The following is a 17,236-nucleotide window of genomic DNA, read 5'->3' as shown; positions in this document are numbered from 1 at the left end:
AGTCATAAATGTCACAATGTTGTATAGCATAAGGAAATGCATCTATATGCCTACATGTCAGGTATGCATGCCAAATGTAATGCACCATAATGATAAACTCATGTGCTCATGCTCTAGGAGTATTCAACCTCACTCAACATGCTCAATAACTCAGCACCTCACAATCACTCAACACTCTCAATCAACCGGCATCTTCCAATAACTCAACACTCTCAATCACTCGACACTCGTACTCATCAGTACCTGCGCTCACTGCTGGTATATCATACTATGGAGGGGCAGATCCTGCCAAAGCGCTAATATAAGCCAATCATGGCATGCTGCAGCGTGCAAACCGATCCTATCATGAATCAATAAAGCCTGCTACGATGTGCAGCCAGATCCCATAAATATAACTCACAATCAAGCCCTCGACCTCACTCAGTCATTAATCTCTCCAGTCTCTCGGGCTCACCAATCTCATGCCAATCAGCCAAAACAATGATAACATGATATGACAATGAATGATAACACAGATTGAGATATGATATACAAATGAATAAATATGACTTAGTATGTAATTGCAATTTAAACAAATAACTCAACAGCAGAAATGACCTCAGTGGGTCCCAACAAAATAAGTATATGGCCTAAACCTGATTTCTAACATGGATCACAGCTCAATTACTCTAACACGTAGGAATTTTATAGATAGAAACATGATAGATGACTACACAATACCACAGAATCAACCAAGTCATAATTCACACGGCTAGCATATGCGTCACCTCAACACTAAGCTCATAACACGTATATTCAGGGGTTCAAACCCTCAGCACCAAGTTTAGATGTGTTACTTACCTTGAAGAAGCCGAATCCAATACCTAGCAAGCCAAACAATACTCTAGAAAACCCATCCCGCATGTACTGACCTCCGAACGACTAAAGACTATCCAAAAACAACTCAAGAACATCAAATAATGCCAAAGAAAACAAACCCAATCGATAAGGGTGGAATCTTTAATCAAGATCCCAAAGTCAACCAAAACATCAAACCTGGTCCCGTACCTTGAAATCCGATGAATCTCATAAAATCTGATATCTCATTCAATTACAAGCCCAACCATACAAGTTTCACTCAGATCCGACTCTGAATCAATGTTAAAAACTCAAAAATTCACTTTATGAAATTTAGACAAAAATCCCTAAATTTCACTTTGAAATCATGTAATGACCCGGCCGGTCATTTTGAGTATTAGAACCCAGTTTCCTTATTTACTGCTCAAATTGTACTTTACAGTTATTATGTGACTTGTCGGGGTAATTGGTTCGGGTCCGGTGAGGTTTTGGAATGAATTAAAACACTTAGTTTTTATGTGTAAACCACCCCGGAATAGAGTTTTTATGATTCCAATAGCTCCGTATGGTGATTTTAGACTTAGGAGCATGTCTGGATAATTATTTGGAGTTCCGTAGTGGAATTAGGCTTCAAATGCCGAAAGTAGAATTTTTAAAAGCTTGACAGGGGGGTTAACTTTTTGATATCGGGGTCAGAATCCAATTCTGGAAATTGGAATAGGTCCGTATTATGAAATGTGACTTGTGTGCAAAATTTGAAGTCATTCCGGATTGATTTGATGTGTTTCGGCACAAGATGTAAAATTTAAAAGTTCAAAGTTTGATGATTTTGAATTGAGGTGTAATTCGTTGCTTTGATATTGTTAGGTGTGATTTGAGGCCTCGAGTAGGTCTGCGCTATGTTATGGGACTTGTTGGTATGTTCGGACGGTGTCCCGAGGGTCTCGGGTGAGTTTCGGATGGTTAACGGATCAATTCGGACTTAGGAGAAAAAAGCTGAAGTTTCTGCCATCTTATGCAATCGCACCTGCGGAAATTCCATCGCAGGTGCGAGCTCGCAGAAGTGAGCCTGGCAAGCGCATATGCGGGCAGGGACTATGAGGCATTGGTCGCAGGTGTGAGGGAAATTCCGCACAGATGCGGAAGATTGCGCACAGAAGCGAGATGGTTGGAAGCTAAGGATTTTTGCATCTGCGATATCTTTCCCGCAGATGAGGCCTCGCAAATGCGATGGTTTCCTCGCAGATGCGCAAACTAGGCAGGCAAGTGAAGTCCGCACATGCGATGTTTTGCTGGCACAAGCGGAGGTGTAGGTGCGCAAATCTTGTCCGCATGTGCGGATCGACTAGGCAGAATCCTTTAAGTTCGAGAGTTTGACATTTTCACCCATTTTCAGATTTTGGAGCTCGGTTTGGGCGATTTTGGAGAGGAAGTTTTCCACACAACTTGGGGTAAGTGTTCTTGACTCCTTTGTGGTTATATTTCATGAATTAATCTTCATTTTTGGTGTAAGATTATTGAATCTTCAAGAGAAATAGAAGGAAATTTCTATAATGTCACAAAACGAATTATTCGAGTTTGAATACCGATTCGGAGTCGGAATTGAGTGAAATTAGTATGGTTGAACTTGTAATTGGATGGATTGTCATATTTTGCGAGTTTCGTCAGATTTTGAGACGTGAGCACCACGGGTGATTTTTGGGGCATAATTTTGGATTTTGTGGAAAATATTAGTATTTTCATATGGAATTAATTCCTATAAATTATGTGGGCCGAATCAAATTAATTGTGACTAGATTCGAGCCATTCGGAAGTTGATACGCACAGAATGGGATTTATGGAGCATTGTTTAGCTTGCTCGGCATTGGATTTGGCTTGTTCGAGGTAAGTAATTCTTCTAATTTTGGAGTTGAGGGTATGAACCCCGAATATATGTATTATGTGAATTGTTGGGAGGTGACGCACATGCTAGGTGACGGGCGTGTGGGCGTGCAGTATAGAAATTGTGACAAATTTATTTTTGTGGAATTTTGTAGTTAAATAATCTTGGACTTTTCCATGTCGTTTTATGTGTTAAAGAAATTGAGCTGAAAAGCAGACTAAAATTATGTTGAGGCTATGTGCCAGTATTTCAGGGCCCACAAAGGTCATATTTGGTGTGAGCTATTTGTTTTATATTGAAAATTCATACTCAATCATATTCATTTCATTACATATAATATCTCAGTCTCTGTTGTTATTCATTGATACATCATATCATCATTTTTGGGCTATTCTCATGACATTGTGAGCCCATGATAGAGAGACTAGAGAGATTGATGACTGAGGGAGGCCTGATTGTGAGGATATTTTTAGAATCGGGCTGCACGCCGCAACAGTCCATGTTGGCTTTATATATATTATTATTATTATATGGATCAGGGATGCCCGCCTGCAGCAGGAATTATTGGATTATTATGGCACGTGAGTTGTCCGTGCGGATTCTGATATGATATTATACACGTGAGTTGTTTGTGCAGAACGTGAGTTTTCCGTGCAGATTATAACGCTTGGGCTGTAGGAGCCCCTCCGAGTCTGTACACACCCCCAGTGAGCGCAGGTACCTACTGAGTGTGAGTGCCGAGTGCTGATTGACTAGGAGGCATGAGTGATTGTGAGGTATGCCTGAGGGGCTATTTAAGTGATTGTGAGGTATGCCCGAGGGGCTGTTTACGAGTGATTGTGAGGTATACCCGAGGGCTGTTTACGAGTGATTGTGAGGTATGCCCAAGAGGCTGTTTACGAGTGATTGTAAGGTATGCCCGAGGGGCTGTTTACAAGTGATTGTGAGGTAAGCCCGAGGGGCTGTATACAGGTGATTGCGAGGTCTGCCCGAGGGGTTGTTTATGATTTTATCACTGAGTTGCATTGCATTGGCATGCACACATGACATACAGGCATAGAGATGTATTTTTCTCATGTTGTACAGCATCACATCATTCATGATTTCTCACACATCTTGACAAATGGGCATAGTGATGCATTTATTTGTACACGGGTTATCTCAAAGGAAAATGAAACATCTCATTTATTATTAAAAGGATTTTTGGGAAAAAATTATTGTTTTCAAACTTATTCATATTTTTGGCAACTACGGTAAACGATTTGGGTTTTCACTGATGTACTTGAAAGGAAGAACTATTACTTTTGAAAATCATGATTTAGCCGAGCATTTTATTTCTGAGTTACTTCTTGTATTATTTATTTTATGTTGTTATGGACTGTTGTGGACTATTGGTTTTGGACCCGACCTTGGTGGAAGCTCATCACTACTTTCAACCTAAGGCTAGGTTTGTTACTTACTCAGTACAAGGGGTCGGTTGTACTGATACTATAGTTCTACACATTGCGTGCAGATGTTGGCTGTTATTGTTGTTGTGCTCAATGGTTGCGGGATTTGAAGATGTACCTGTATTCCAGTTGTAACTGCCTCTTGTTCATGGTAGCCTTAGATTTATAAAAGCTCTGTTTATGGACTATTCAAACAGACTATGTATTTATTTCATTTCCGCTTTGTAAACTCTATTCTTAGAAGCTCATGATTTGTACTACCAGTTCTTGAGAATTGTATAAGATTAAGACCTTTATTCACTTAAATTGCTTTAATAATTATTATTAGAATTGGATAGTTGGTAATTGGCTTACCTAACGGGTTGGGTTAGGTGCCATCACGACTAGTTGGATTTTGTGTCGTGACAAATCATCAATCAAATGCCAAAAATGAAGATGGATTCATGAAATATAACTAAAATCGAGGATAGAACACTTGCCCCAATCCATGTGATGAAAATTCCCTCCCAAATCGCCCATATCCGAGCTCCCTAACTCAAAATATGACCAAATGAACAAACCCTCGATATTATATGCTTCTGCACAATTGTTCTGTCGCGTTTCTTATTCCAAACCATCCAGAAACTCGATTTTGATACATCCAATGGATTTCTCATGAAATTCCAGTCAAGTTAGGCTATTGAATCACTCCATTTGACCTTATAATAAAGGAAATATGTTGGTTTCAATATTTGGAAATAATGCAGATTTTTACATACGAATTCAGTGGCAATTGTGTAATTAATCAGAAAATACTGGCAACCCAATTCTTAGTAAAATGACCATAAATTCCTTATACGATGTCGAAATTATTGATTCCAGTTGCTATGGTTCCAAAATTATGATACGAATATAATGGTTTAGTTAAAAGACGAATCAAAGATCGTTTGCTTAATATATTAACATTTATGCTCAAATCGACGTCGAAACCAAAAACAATCATCATACAAACCTATTGGAATAAATAAAAACTGATTCCGAGTCTATTTACCCAAAAGTCAAACCTTGGTCAATTCTCTTAACTTAAAGCTTTTAAAACGCGAATCATTCTTCCAAATCAATCCCTAATCGCTCGAAAACTGAAACCAACCATACAAGCACGTCATAATATATAATATGAAGCTACTCAAAGTCTCAAACCAATGAATGAAACGCTAAAGCACAATACGATCGGTCGGGTCGTTACATTAACCAACCAGCCTGAAGCCAACATTACAAGCTAAAAAGGGCAATCCTATGGACAAAAGATGAAGAATACTCAATCAAATGTTCATAAAGTTATCAATTTCAGATAAGTCCTAAAATGAAAGAAGGTAACACTTTTGTTGAATTGAAATAAAAGTAAAAACAAGGTAAAGATTTGATGAATATAGAAAATTTAGAAAGTTTGAAAGCATGATAGATTTTATTTGATTTAAATTTTCATTTTACAAGAGTAGCCATAATTTTAAACAAAAAATAATAATACTTTTCTTACAAAATTTATTTCCTTGTGAACGAGCAAAAATTCAAGTGTGGAGGTATTTGATGGATATAAATTATTCATACATTTTAATATAAAGTGCATATAACTTACTGCGGCATGTAACCCGATCACATAATAATAAATAACCCAATAAGACCTACTGTGATGTGTAGCTCGATCCCATAATAATAAATAAGCCAATAAGGCATGCTGCGGCGTGCAGCCCGATCCCCAATACCACTCACAATCCGACTCTCAGGTTCCAACTCAATCATCAATCTCTCTAGTCTCACAGGCTCACAACTCTCATATCACTCAGCCCAAACAATGATATGATGCAACAGTAAATGATAACAGGTACTGAGATATGATATGCAAATGAATAAATATGACTGAGTACATACTTGCAACTTAAGAAACAAAATAAGCACATATCTTAAATATGATTTCTAACATGGGTCATAGCTCAATTACTGTAACGACCCGATCGGTCATTTGGAGAATTTACATCTCGTTTGGTGGCTTAAGGTCTCGAGCAGCTTCGTATTATGTGCTATGACGTGCATGTATGGTCGAGTTCGGATTTCGGATGATTTGGAAGAAGGATTCTTGCTTTAGAAGCTTAAGCTGTAAGAGTTGACCGGAGTTTGACTTTGGAGTAGACGACTCTGGAATGGCATTTTGATGATTCCAATAGTTTCGTATGGTGATTTCAGACTCAGGCGTATGTTCGGATTTGGATTTGGTGGCCCGTAAGTTAATTTGATGCATTTTGACAAAAACTAGAAAGTTGAAGGTTTGGAAGGTTGAGAGGATTGACCAGGAGTTGACTTTGTGGATATCGGGCTCGGATTGCGATTCCGAGAGTTGGAATAGTTCCGTTATGTCATTTGGGACTTGCATGCAAAATTTGACGTCGTTCCAGGTTGATTTGATATGATTCGGCGCAAGTTGTAGAAGTTGAAAGTTCATAAGTTCATTAAGTTCGATTTGAGGCGCGATTCGTGGTTTTGATGTTGTTTGATATGCTTTGAAGCCTCAAGCAGGTCCGCATTATGTTATGGAACTTGTTGGTAGGTTTCGACAGGATCCCGGGGGCCTCGGGTGTGTTTCAGACGAGCTACAGGCCATTTCCTCCTATTTTGGATTGCTGATCTGATATCTGGTGCCTTCTTAATCGCGATCACGAGTAGATTGTAGCGTTCGCGTAAGGTAATTGGGAGGCAAGAAATATTTGTTCTTCGTGTTTGCTAATATGTGGATGCATTAACGGGGCTTGAGATGTTATCTCTACGTGGTCGTGAAAGAGGAACCACGGTTGCACAGTGGGTGAGACCGGTTGGGCACCAGTCATTTTATCCTTCGCGTTCGCATAGTCGAGGACGCGTTCATGTAGGCACAATGTGGTAAATCATCGCGTTCGCGGTCAGCATGTCACGTTCGCGTAGGTTATTTAGCAGCTTATAATTTTTGTTCTTCACGATCGCGTAAGAGGGATACCTAGGCAGAAATATAAGAACTCTATTTTTGGGTTTGGCCATTTTTATCACATCTTGAGTTGTAGACCTCGGATTTGAGCGATTTTTGAGGGGTTCTTGACGTGCTGGATTGGGGTAAGTTTTCTCTACCCAGATTTTATTTTATTTCATGATTTTATTATTAAATTAGTGGTTTGAGTTGGGAGAAAATGGAAATTGTTTGAAAACTTTCAAAATTATAAAATGATGATTTGAAGGACGAATTGATGTCGGAATTGGATAAATTTGCTATGGTTGGACTCGTGTCAGAATGGGTGTTCAGATTTTATAAATTTTATCAGGTTCCGAGGTGCAAGCATATGGTTGACCTTTTGGGTTGACTTTTAGTTTTCATTAAAGATCGAAGCTTTATTATCAGGAATTTTTTTCTATGATTTTTATTTATAATATTAAGTTATTTTGGCTAGATTTGAGCCGTCCCGAGGTTGTTTCATTCGAGAAGGTCATTTTAGAGTATCGGTCTAGCTACTTTGAGGTAAATATCTCGCCTAACTTTGTATGGGAAAAACTACCCCTAGGATTTGAGTCATTTGGTGCTAATTGTGTCATGTGAAGGCCGTGTACGCAAGGTGATGAGTATGTACTCGGGCTTCTTTGTGGGAATTTGACCATTTTAGGCTCTTAGGTTCTTATGTTCATTAAAAATAAAGTTTTCTTATCATGTTAAATACTCCCTTTGCTAAATTCACCCTTCTGTGTCTTATTTGGAGTTGATTGATTCATGTTATACCCTTGTTGCCAATAAACTCTTATGTGCCTTAACTGAAGTTGTCGCCTCTTTTATTGCCATGTTGTCTTTTCTGTAATTGCTTAACCTTAATTGAAGTTATCATTATATTTTTCATAATTGCTTAACCTTAATTGAAGTTATTATTATCTCTTCCGTAATTGCTTAACCTTAATTGAAGTTATCATTATGCCTTTCATTGTTGACTTTTCCTTGTTTGGAATTACTGATTCATGCTATCTCTCTTATCGTCGAGTTGTACTTATGTGGAATCATTGTTATATATTATCTCTCCCCTTGTTGAGCTATTCTTGTTAAAACCATTATTACCTGTTGTGTCTTTCATTATGAGCTCATTCTTTCGTTTCCTTGTGTTCTGTAGTTCTTGTGTTGATTTACTTGTCGTACTCTCGTGTTATTGTTGTTGTTTTTATACTTAGTGTTGTTGAGCCGAGGGCTATGCGTGGTTGCGGTATTGAAATTTATTTTGAGGAAAAGTTATGGCATATGGGCACATGTGCTGAAAGACCTTATATTGTGTTAATATGTTTTTGGCACACGTGGTATTGTTGAGAGGATTGACGGGGTGTTCGCACGTGAGTTGTCCGTGCATTTATTACTATTGATATTTGCACATGCGGCGTGACAAGGCAGGTTATATATGTGGGTTTGCACATGTAAAGAGACAAGGAGGGAACATTATTATGCGCGTATGGCGAAACAAGGCAGGCATTTACTTTATTGTCACGCACGTGGCGAGAAAAGGTGGGCTATGTCGGGAATGGTTCGTGATGACTTGTGATGGCCTGGAGGCATTGTTATTAATGAGATTGTGTGGTGGTGTGCATACCTTGTGTGAGTTATACATTGTACATTTTGTGGTGATGGTTTCCTTTGTGACATTCATCGCCTCTACTCTTACTTGTTGACTTGAGTTGTGATAAAATGCTTGCACAAGCATGCACGTAATTAATCACCCATGTCGGTTTAAGAATGTGAATCCTGACGTTATTGACCATTTACATGTACTCTCGTCTACTTTCCTTCTCTATGAGAGTTCTCCTATTGTCACGTGAGTTGTCGGTGCGGTCATGAGTCATTGTTATTGTTAGCACGTGAGTTGTCTATGCGGATGTGAGATACTGTCACTCCCTTGGCACGTGAGTCGTCCGTGCGATTATGAATTCTAATGTGGGTACAAGATGTTAAGTGATTAGGGTTTATGAATTGGGACCCATGAAATGTGACTATGAGGTGAAGTACCTCAGGGAAAATCATTGAACAAATCTTGTGTGGAAGCGGTTGCTCTTATTGAGTTGTTACTTGTTTTCTCTACTTTGTTTCACCGGACTTATACTGTGTTCAGCTTACTTCATGACATTACTACCTGTTGCTCCCTGTTTCTAGTTGTTGTTTCTAGTGTCCTATTGCGAGTAAAGATTTGTTACCTTTACCATGGTTAGTATTATATTGACATTGTTTCCCTGTTAATTGCACATTCATACTTGTACAGGTTGTTAAGTCTAGTAGGTGTCTTGACTGTTCCTCGTCACTACTCCACCGAGGTTAGTCTTGATACTTACTGGGTACCGTATGGTGTACTCATTCTACACTTTCTGAATATTTTTGTATAGATCCAGGTACTTCAGAGTTGGTTGATCACTAGCAAGCTGTTCGGGTTTTGTTGTGGAGACTCAAGGTATACCTGCCATTGCGTTCGTAGGCCTCAGACTCACCTTCTGATTTTGTACTCGTACTGTCTATTTCTATTCCGGACCAATTGTACTTAGAAGATTTTCCTAGTAAACTCAGAAGAGCTTATGACTTGTACTACTGGTTTTGGAATTGTTAGCTTTGTACAAAAATTTCTATTTCATATTTAATAGTTATTGGTTGAATTTTGCTATTAATTCAGTAAGTGTTAGGCTTACCTAGTCTTAAAGACTAGGTGCCATCACGACATCCTATGGAGGAAAATTGGGGTCGTGACAATTTCCCTAACACGTAGGAATTACACAGATAGAAACAAGACTAGATAACTGCACAATACCAAAAATCAACCGAGTCATAATTACCACTGTGCACACCCACATGCCCGTCACCTAGGATGTGCGTCACCCCAACACCAACCATATAACACATTGGAGTTTTGTGTTTGTGTTCTAGTTCAGAGAACTCAAGATTTTGAATGTGTGTGATGAAACGGTAAGGTTCCAGTGGGATTCACAGACATGGGAGCAAAGAGGACGATTCTGGATCAATATTCACGACGTTGCACGATTTGGTGCAAGTTTTTGAGACTGATTTGGTATGGGATTTGAGAGGAAACGAGAGAGAAAGGGGAAGGGGGGCGAGTCAAAGGAGGGAATGATTAGGGATAGGGGATTGGGGGTAATCTTTCTTTGGCATAAGGTTAAGAGAATGAATCTAGGCTGTTGGATCATTGGATCAATGGCCTTGATAATTTCGGGTTTAAAACCTTTTAAGGAGAAAATATGAAAGCCGTTTGATTTCCTGATTTCAATGGCCACGATTAAATCTGATGGGTATCGAAATTAAAGGGAAAAATGGGGATAATTTTGGAGTCGTTGATCTATAAGATGGACGACGTGGATTCATTGTGTTTGTTGTGTGAGGGATTGAGATAGGGGACGTGGCGCACTGCCATTGGTTTAGGGAGTGGCATGGATTGCCAAAGTTGAGAGGAAGGGGTGTTTGGACTGGTATTTTCCGAATTTGGCTTGGGTGTTGTGCTAAAAAATGGTTTAAAAGATAGCCATTTGGTCTTTAATAGAGAATTTCTATTATAGCCTTTTGCCATTTTAATCCATTTTGAAATTAAATTACAAAAAATTAATTATTTTCAATAAAATATAATAAAATTATAATTATCATATATATTACTAACTATTACAATAACAAAAAACCCTAACCCAAAAAGTGGGGTTTGGGGGGGGGGGGGGTAAATGTACGCAGACCTTACCCGTACCAGCAAGAAGGCAGTGAGACTGTTTCCGGAAGACCCTGGACTTAGGAACATTACTAGCTATTGTAATTAATTATATATAAATACTTTATTTTCGTATTATATCATTATTAACATAATAATCCAATTAATTAGAATTTAAGAAATAATTCATCAAATTAAATATAAAGCATATGCTATGTTTTATAAAATTAATTAATTATATAAAAATAGCAAGCATATTATAATTATAAAATTGAATTATAAGTTTCAAAACTACCAATACTAAATTACTTTTGTCAAAAATAATTGTTATTAACTGAAAACATTTTCAAAAAATATTTATTGTAAACTATTAAGTATAAATAAATTGATTTTAAAAGGGAGGGTCAAAATTGGCCGTCAACAGTCATCTTCCCTTTGGACCTTAGATTGTACAGTGGCTCGGCCAATTTATATATCAACACAAATCAACCTCTGTTTCGGGGATAAACAAAGCAATAAATGAGAAAATAAAGAAAGGTAGAAGTCAGTTATAGGGATTGCACAAATATAAGCACATAGAGCAGTTAGTTCACGTATTCAGACAAACATGTTTACTAAGATATGTAAGGACCTCTCCTTGCCGAAGTAAGATCTATATCGCGAGCGTTTGACAAACAATTAGATTTTGACACATTCGAATCCGAAGCAAACTATAATTTTCATGATTTGTGAGTTACAATAAGGCTTCATCACTTACTACAAGATGGAGGTAGTTGTTAATGGCTGCAACATGATTCTCAAAGGTTTACAAAAGATTGTATGGGATTATATATTCTCCCTTAGGTAATGAAAGGTACAAGAAAGAAATTGACCAGCAGCTTAATAATCATCCTCGAAGTCTCCTCAGAAACTTTCTTCTTCCGGATCTTCCTCAGGGTCTTCTTCAACCTTCTATTCATCCTCGTCATTGTTGTACTCTAGTTTCTTCTTTGGATCATCCTCTGGTTCCCTCTAAGACTCGATCTGTATGTATTCAATTACTTGGTTGTCGTCATCCGATGGTGGCAGCAAGTGGTCGACCGATCCAGGAACTACTTGTCGATGCATGGTAGTGGTGACGAGATAGTGAGACAGGATCTCGTGGTATATCTGCAAGGCTTCTATTGATTCCTCCAATCCGGTTAATCCCTCTCTACTGGGCCTGGCCAACTCGTCTTTTTTGTTGATCCATACAAAATACTCAGGAATGCACTAGGGATTTTGGCTCATTCCCATTGTGATCAAGTCGTTTCACTCGTCTTGGAGCATTTTTACCCTCGGGATATGAATATTCCCATTGTAATCACCCCATACAAAGTTATCCTTGACTAGAGAGGTACATATTGGATCAGACCAAATTGCCTCAGAACCCTCAGTGGTACGTACAGATGAATCCCCTCTAGACCCACCAACTCAATGAAGTATTTTTCTGGGCTTCTCAGGATTGCTCAACCACTCAACTAAGAAAGTTTCAAATTGATGAATTCTCCAATGATATGGCTCGAAAATTCCCGCCACTCATCTTGACCACGTCTTGTAGCCCAATGCCTCATCCTTTCATTATGGTTGTGGATCATGTTACTGATGCTGACAAAGTAGTCAATGGTCGCCTCCCTCTAGAAGAAATGCTTTATATCCCATTCTGGAGTAGCAAGTTGCAGCCTATGAAGAAATCATATCCTCTTGCACATGCCGACAATGCTCAAAATATCTCTTCCATTATCATAGGAACAAAGGTGACCTGCAAATTTCCTCGGAAGGTTGCCAAAACCAAGGGCAGCAGGTTGACATTGATCTGCATCTTCCTTTGTGACAAAACCAAAAGTTCCAACAGTGCTAGAGAAAAGGTTAAGGAGCGGAGGCTCTCACATGCTGCTTAATCACACTGGAATTCCTTATGATGCCACTCATAGCTCTCCCGGTGCCCAAATCTATCAAATAGATGTCCAGACTCACCCATCCATCCTCGATGTTTTTAAAGTTTCTGTTACTTGCTAGACCTAGTGCACGGAGGAACCTGTGGTCCGGCATGATGACTGTTATTATTGGTTTCCGCCCGGCGAATGGTAACTTCGTGAAGTTTGTAATCTCCTCCAGTGTTGGCGTGAACTCACAATCCACAAATTTGAATACCACCTTGGCTGGGTCCCAAAACTCTATCAGCAACCTAGTGAGCACTTTATCAGCTCAGTTGTTCATCGGGGTGGTTAGTGCTCCCAGAGGTGTCCTAAGCTCATCCCGTGCTCCCGTCGAATGCTCCTCCACCACTGATTCAATTTGTGAGGCTCACCCGTGTCCATGTTAATCTATGGGACATTGCGGTTGATTTCCATCAAAAGCGATGAAAGTTGTGTTAAGTATTTGCTCCGGATCCTTAGTGTCTTATTGGATTGATTCATCATTCAACAGAAAATATGTCGTTGGGTGCATGACCCATTGACATTGAGGTGGCTTTCATAATCGTGAGTCAATACCAGGGATTGACCCACCTGGTTTATGCGGCATGACCTATGTTTGCTAAGAGTAGAGTGTTTCCTAATTTTGGAGTTGGACTGAATAATTACGAGACGTTATGTCAGTTGGCCAAACAAAGTCATTCTATGATACTAAGGAGTTTTGAAAGAAGGTTCGGAGGGGTGTAAAGACAACCCTTGCATGTCATTGTGTATGATTGTGTACGGCCAAGACTAGATAGACAAGATGTGATAAAAGTGTATAAAGTAGTAATAGATAATTATGGTAAAGCGGTACTAATAAATAAACAGGTAAGCATGTTGTAAAGTGTTAATAAGTATAATAAAGCGAGTAAACACATATTTGCAGGTGAAGAATAATCAAAACAGAATATAACAAAACATCCCCCAAGCTCAAGTCTAGCCTAAGTCTGCTAAGATTAGATTCTAAGTGTAACATCCCCAGCAGAGTCGCCATATTGTTTCCCCCTATTTTGCACTAGTCAAAATAAAATACAACTAATGGTTCTTTTGAAGTTGATTATTAGAGTCGCCACCAAATATTTTAAGGTATATTAGGGTACCTATAAGTCTTTGAGATTATTATCCTAATGGTCTACTAACCTGTGAGATTTGGGTAAGGGTTTGAGTTATTCTAAGGGGAAGGTATTAGGCACTCCATAAAATCTACATGATGTCGCTCCTTAGGCTTAGGCTAGGTTTTGGGGAAAGAAATGTCTATATTCTGCTTAATTAGTGTTTAAAGTGGATAAAATATTTGTAAAACACTTTCGAAACCTTGTTTGAAAACTCATTGTTTTGGGTAAACGGTCATGTATTTTATTTTAAAAGAGAGATATTATTGGTGATGCGACTTGTAAACCAAAGATTTACACCTTTTTAAAATATGTGTCTCAAGTTGGAAACCGGATATACCTTTGTCTTTGAAGATTGTTTTAACGAAATTCATGTATTTAAAACTCGTTGTTTGAAAAGAGTTATTTGTTTACTTTGAAAAGAAAGTTGTTATTCATTTGTAACTTTGTAGAGTAAAAGACTGCTTTGAAAATAGACTTTAAGTTTGAAATGGGTATACCTCACTCGAAAATCAGTTTCAGCGGAAAGCCTTCTGTTTTAAACTTATAGAAATTGATCATTTTTCAAACTTGGTTGTGTTTGGATTTTACTTCTTGAAGACAGCTTCTTATATTACTTTCACTATTTGTCTGACGATTCTCCAAAGAGAGTTTGTTTTTTCTTTTGAATCTGCCAAAGTTTAAAAATTGCTGAAACTGTTAGTGTAACGACTCGACCGGTCATTTTGAGCATTGGCATTTTGTTTGATGGTTTGAGGTCTTGAATAGCTTCATATGATGTATTACGACTTGCGTGTATGGTCGGTTTTGGTCTTCGAGTTGTTAGAAATTGACTTGCGAGAATGATTCTCATTTTAGAAGCTTTAAGTTGGAAGAGTTGACCATGTTTGAATTTTGTGTATTTTTTCTCGGATCAGAGTTTTGGTGATTCTGTTAGGTCCGGATGGTAATTTTGGAGTTGGGTGAGTTTTGTGGTGGTTTTCGACCATTTTTAGGACTTTTTTAGTTGCTGGTTTTTGGCTACATGGTTGTGAATCGCGATCCCGAACCATTGGTCTGCGTTCGCAAAGAACAAATTTCTGTTTGGGCCTTGTGAATCGCGATCACGGCAGCCTTTGTCGCAATCATGAAGAAACATTTATGCTGTCACAAGGCTGATTTTGGAAGCTCATATGTTGCAATCTATAAGGAACTTGGAGGTGAACCCAAAGCAAAAGTTGTAGCTCTTTGTTTCTAGTTTTCCGAAAACTAAACCATTTGTAATTTGAAATTTTGTACAAAAAGTTATGACCATTATACTACAAGCTATCTCGAAAGAGTTTGAGGGTTTAATGAAATTTGTTCATCGCGATCAAAATTTGAGGAGCGCAAAATACACACTAAAATATGCTCGCTAGTCGAATATAGTAAATTATAATATTGCATCCACAGGGATTGGAGTTAAACAGTATTAACGTAGTTTGTATCTATATTGCTATCCAGGATGATCAACAATGGAGATTTATGTGATTTAAACTAAAATTAACTAAGAGTATAAACTATCGACTAATGACAATCAACGCAAGTATTGAGCAAAGGAAGTTATCAATTGGGAGAAGATAGGGTTGATAGGATAGGTGCAAGACAAATGTTTAGGATTTAACTCTAGATAATTCACTTCTAATATTCAAGTGAGTCTCTCAAATTCACTTGGTTATTAGTTCAATTAATTAGTAGAAACTCTTCTCTCGATTAAGTCTCAACTTCACAAGATCAACCAATTTTAAGCACATGAGGATATGCAAGAATTCGTAGTGGATTGATCTTAGGAGAACCTCTCTCGATTATCCTCCTAACTAAGTTTAGTCAACAATTCAACTAGCCTCTTCCGATTACTAAGAAGAATTAATGACTTCAACCAACAAAATATAATGCAACAATATCACAAGTTATGCCTGTCACGACCCAAACTAACCCTGTCGTGATGGCGCCTATCGTGGAACTAGGCAAGCCGACTCATTTCCAAAACAAACCGATATTTTCATTTCAAAAAAAATTCAAGGCTATTTAACATAAAAACATTCGTAAAAGAGTTCAAATAAAAAAAAAAAAGTGCGGAAAAGAAAAGCCCGACATCGGGGTGTCAATAGTCATGAGCATCCACTACAATTTGTCTGACAATATCATGACTAACATAGTCTGGAAAATAGCTAAATACAACTAAAGGAAGATAAGAGGGAGAAGAGTAGGGCTGCGATCGCCAGGCAGCTACCTTGCTATCCCCGAGAAAATCTGCAACCGGAATAGTCAACAGCCGTCACCGTGTCCAGCTACACCTGGATCTGCACACAAAGTGCAGGGAGTAACGTGAGCACGCCAACTTAGTAAGTAACAACAGTAAATAAAGACTGAGCAGTAATGATGAGCAATAAAGCATATAAAGTTCATATCATGAAATCTCGGTAAAATACAACATGCTTTAAAAATCAGTGTTTGAATCAAATCATCTCGTTTAAACCCAGTTCCAGTAAAAATTATTTAAAGATATTTTTCAACAGTTTTTCAAAGAGAAAAGGCCCAAAACCATATATTATCTTTGACTTTAGACTCAAAGTCATACATATTCTTTCACATAGAGCACTAATAGTCCATTTACTTTAACAAAGTGGTGCACTTTTAGTCATAACACTGAGAAAAAGCCCTAAACCATACATTATCTATGGCTTTAGACTCAAAGTCATACATATTCTTCCACATGGAGCACTAATAGTCCATTTACTTTAACAAAGTGGTGCTCTTTTAGTCATAACACTAAACACATTTTAATTTTTAACAGAAATCTAAGATCTGACAAAATATTTTTTCCATTTATTTTCTTGTTTACCGAAAAAAATAAAGATGACAGATTTATCTAGATAGCAAATAGTAAATATACATAAAATTTATTTACTATACGTAAAATATATATTTTACTAAGAAATGTTAAACAGCGTTAATTTTTATTTGCAATTATTTTTATCTAGATAACTTCAAATGTTATCTAGATATTTTATTATATACAATCCGTCGACCATCCGAAACACACCCGAGGCCCTCGGAACCTCAACCAAAAAAACCAATAAGTCATATATCAATGTACAAACTTAGTCGAATCTTCGAATCACTCAAAACAACATCAAAACACCAAATTACTCTCGGATTCAAGCCTAAGAACTTCTAATTTTCCAAATTCCACAAACAATGCCGAAACCTACCAAACCACGTCCGAATAACCTCACATTTT

The sequence above is a fragment of the Nicotiana tomentosiformis genome, chromosome 1, assembly GCF_000390325.3.
Source record: "Nicotiana tomentosiformis chromosome 1, ASM39032v3, whole genome shotgun sequence".
NCBI classification, from domain to species: Eukaryota; Viridiplantae; Streptophyta; class Magnoliopsida; order Solanales; family Solanaceae; genus Nicotiana; species Nicotiana tomentosiformis.
The sequence above is the reverse complement of the archived record's forward strand: the minus strand, read 5'-3'. Positions refer to the sequence as shown.